Genomic DNA, 4,984 nt, shown 5'->3' with positions numbered 1-4,984 from the left:
TGTTGACCGAAAAGAATTGTGGGAAAATAAACTACGTCACATGGCTTGTTAATCTGTTCGGGAGAGTCTATAAGCCCGTGACCTCAATAGCAGCAAGCCCATGAACTCGATTGTAAACACACGTTTTGAATACGTAAGCCGTTTTTGTGTATTTCTTCTATGAATGCTTTAAACTAACATTCTTTCCGTAAAAATAATGTGTTTATGTAGCTTCTTGTTTATATTACAAATAAAAGTATAAAATTAAGTTTGCCCCTGACTTTAAAACTGTAAAAAGTACTTGTATCAAGTGACTATAAAATACGAAATATGAGGCCCGTGAACTCATCGACACTCTATATAGTACAAGATATGAGGCCCGTGAACTCATCGACACTCTATATAAGATATGACTATAAGGCCCGTGAACTCAGTTACACTCTATATTAAACTAGATACTAGGCCCATAAACTCATTGACACCCTATATAGTATAAAATATGAGGCCCGTGAACTCATCGACACTCTATATAGTACAAGATATGAGGCCCGTGAACTCATCGACACGCTATATTATACTAGATATGAGGCTCGTGAACTCATCGACACTCTATATTATACAAGATATGAAGCCCGTGAACTCATCGACACTCTATATTATACTACATATTAGGCCCGTGAACTCATCAACACTCTAGATTACACTAGATATGAGGCCCATGAACTCATCGACACTCTATATTGTACTAGATATGAGGCCCGTGTACTCAGTAACACTCTATATAATACAAGATATAAGGCCTGTGAACTTATTGAAACTCTATATTATACTAGATATGAGGCTCGTGAACTCATCGACACTCTATATTATACAAGATATGAGGCTCGTGAACTCATCGACACTCTATATTATGCCAGATATGAGGCTCGTGAACTCATCGACACTCTATAAAGTACAAGATATGAGGCCCGTGAACTCATCGACACACTATATTATACCAGATATGAGGCCTGTGAACTCAGTAACACTCTATATTATACTACATATGAGGCCCGTGACTCATCAACACTCTGTATTCTACAAGATATGAGGCCTGTGAACTCATCGACACTCTATATTATACAAGATATGAAGCCTGTGAACTCATCGACACTCTATTAAGTACAAGATATGAGGCCCATGAACTCATTGACAATCTATATTAAACAAGATATGAAGCCCGTGAACTCATCGACACTCTATATAGTACAAGATATGAGGCCCGTGAACTCATCGACACTTTATATAAGATATGACTATAAGGCCCGTGAACTCAGTTACACTCTATATTAAACTAGATACTAGGCCCATAAACTCATTGACACCCTATATAGTATAAAATATGAGGCCCGTGAACTCATCGACACTCTATATAGTACAAGATATGAGGCCCGTGAACTCATCGACACGCTATATTATACTAGATATGAGGCTCGTGAACTCATCGACACTCTATATTATACAAGATATGAAGCCCGTGAACTCATCGACACTCTATATTATACTACATATTAGGCCCGTGAACTCATCAACACTCTAGATTACACTAGATATGAGGCCCATGAACTCATCGACACTCTATATTATGCCAGATATGAGGCTCGTGAACTCATCGACACTCTATAAAGTACAAGATATGAGGCTCGTGAACTCATCGACACACTATATTATACCAGATATGAAGCCTGTGAACTCAGTAACACTCTATATTATACTACATATGAGGCCCGTGACTCATCAACACTCTGTATTCTACAAGATATGAGGCCTGTGAACTCATCGACACTCTATAAAGTACAAGATATGAGGCCCGTGAACTCATCGACACACTATATTATACCAGATATGAGGCCTGTGAACTCAGTAACACTCTATATTATACTACATATGAGGCCCGTGACTCATCAACACTCTGTATTCTACAAGATATGAGGCCTGTGAACTCATCGACACTCTATATTATACAAGATATGAAGCCTGTGAACTCATCGACACTCTATTAAGTACAAGATATGAGGCCCATGAACTCATTGACAATCTATATTAAACAAGATATGAAGCCCGTGAACTCATCGACACTCTATAAAGTACAAGATATGAGGCCCTTGAACTCATCGACACTCTATATTATACTAGATATGAGGCCCGTGAACTCATCGACACTCTAGATTTTACTAGATATGAGGCCCGTGAACTCATCGACACTCTATATTATGCCAGATATGAGGCTCGTGAACTCATCGACACTCTATAAAGTACAAGATATGAGGCTCGTGAACTCATCGACACCCTATATTATACAAGATATGAGGCCCGTGAACTCATCGACACTCTATAAAGTACAAGATATGAGGCCCGTGAACTCATCGACACACTATATTATACCAGATATGAGGCCTGTGAACTCAGTAACACTCTATATTATACTACATATGAGGCCCGTGACTCATCAACACTCTGTATTCTACAAGATATGAGGCCTGTGAACTCATCGACACTCTATATTATACAAGATATGAAGCCTGTGAACTCATCGACACTCTATTAAGTACAAGATATGAGGCCCATGAACTCATTGACAATCTATATTAAACAAGATATGAAGCCCGTGAACTCATCGACACTCTATATACAAGATATACAAGATATGAAGCCTGTGAACTCATCGACACTCTATTAAGTACAAGATATGAGGCCCATGAACTCATTGACAATCTATATTAAACAAGATATGAAGCCCGTGAACTCATCGACACTCTATAAAGTACAAGATATGAGGCCCTTGAACTCATCGACACTCTATATTATACTAGATATGAGGCCCGTGAACTCATCGACACTCTAGATTTTACTAGATATGTGGCCCATGAACTCATCGACACTCTATATAGTACAAGATATGAGGCCCGTGAACTCATCGACACCCTATATTGTACCAGATATGAGGCCCGTGAACTCATCCCAACCCCATATATTACAAGATATGAGGCCCGTGAACTCATTGACAATCTACATTATACAAGATATGAAGCCCGTGAACTCATCGACACTCTATAAAGTACAAGATATTAGGCCCTTGAACTCATCGACACTCTATATTATACTAGATATGAGGCCCGTGAACTCATCCACACCCTTTATAGTACAAGATATAAGGCCCGTGGACTCATCCCCACCCTATATAGTACAAAATATGAGGCCCGTGAACTCATCGACACCCTATATTATGCCAGATATGAGGCCCGTGAACTCATCGACACTCTATATTATACTAGATATGAGGCCCGTGAACTCATCCACACCCTATATAGTACAAGATATAAGGCCCGTGAACTCATCCCCACCCTATATAGTACAAGATATGAGGCCCGTGAACTCATCGACACCCTATATTATGCCAGATATGAGGCCCGTGAACTCATCGACACCCTATTTTGTACCAGATATGAGGCCCGTGAACTCATCCAAACCCTATATAGTACAAGATATGTGGCCATTGACCTCCTCGACACCCTATATTATACAAGATATGGGGCCCGTGAACTCATCGACACTCTATATTATACTAGATATGAAGCCCGTGAACTCATCGACACTCTATATAGTACAAGAAATGAGGCCCGTGAACTCATCCCCACCCTATATAGTACAAGATATGAGGCCCGTGAACTCAGCGACACCCTATATTATACAAGATATGAGGCCCGTGAACTCATCCACACCCTATAAAGTACAAGATATAAGCCTGTGAACTCATCCCCACCCTATATAGTACAAGATATGAGGCCCGTGAACTCATCGACACCCTATATTATATGCCAGATATGAGGCCCGTGAACTCATCAACACTTAATATAGTACATGTACTTGATATGAAGTCCATGAACTCATCGACACTCTATAAGGTACATGATATGAGGCCCGTGAACTCGGTAACACCCTATTTAATACTTAATATGAGGCCCATGAACTCATCGACACTCTATAAATAACAAGATATGAGGCCCGTGAACTCATCAACACTCTATATGGTACAAGATATGAGGCCCGTGAACTCATCGACACTCTATATTTTACAAGATATAAGGCCCATGCACTCATCGACACTATATAATATAAGGCCCGTGAACTCATCGACACCTATATATGGTACAAGATATGAGGCCCGTGAACTCATAGACACTCTGTATAGTACAAGATATGAGGCCCCTGAACTCTTCTACACCCTATATATTACAAGATATGAGGCCCGTGAACTCATCGACACTCTATAAAGTACAAGATATGAGGCCCTTGAACTCATCGACACTCTATATTATACTAGATATGAGGCCCGTGAACTCATCGACACTCTAGATTATACTAGATATGAGGCCCGTGAACTCATCGACATTCTATATAGTACAAGATATGAGGCCCATGAACTCGGTAACACCCTATTTAATACTTAATATGAGGCCCATGAACTCATCGACACTCTATAAATAACAAGATATGAGGCCCGTGAACTCATTGACACTCCATGTAGTACTAGATATGGAGGCTGTGAACTCATTGACACCCTATATACTGTGGTTTCATTAATATTCAAGGGTATCAATTTTCGTGGATAAAGTGAAAATCACAGTTTCAAGGATACGTAAATTCGTGGCCAATGGCCCTAACAATACAAAATGTTAATAGAAATTGCACTTCAATGAACATTTAATTTCATGGATCAACTTAACAACGAAATCAACGAAAATTAGTATTCAGCGAATATTGATGATACCACAGTAGTACTTGATACGAGGCCCGTGAACTCAGTAACATTTTATTTAGTACTTGATATGAGGCCCGTGAACTCATAGACACTCAATATATAGAACAAGATATGAGGCCCGTGAACTCACCCACACTCTATTTAGTACGAGATATAAGGCTCATGAATTTAGTAGCACTCTTATTTTTAAAACAAGATTTAAAC

The sequence above is a fragment of the Magallana gigas genome, chromosome 4 (assembly GCF_963853765.1).
Source record: "Magallana gigas chromosome 4, xbMagGiga1.1, whole genome shotgun sequence".
Taxonomy (NCBI): domain Eukaryota; kingdom Metazoa; phylum Mollusca; class Bivalvia; order Ostreida; family Ostreidae; genus Magallana; species Magallana gigas.
Note: the sequence above shows the minus strand (reverse complement) of the source record.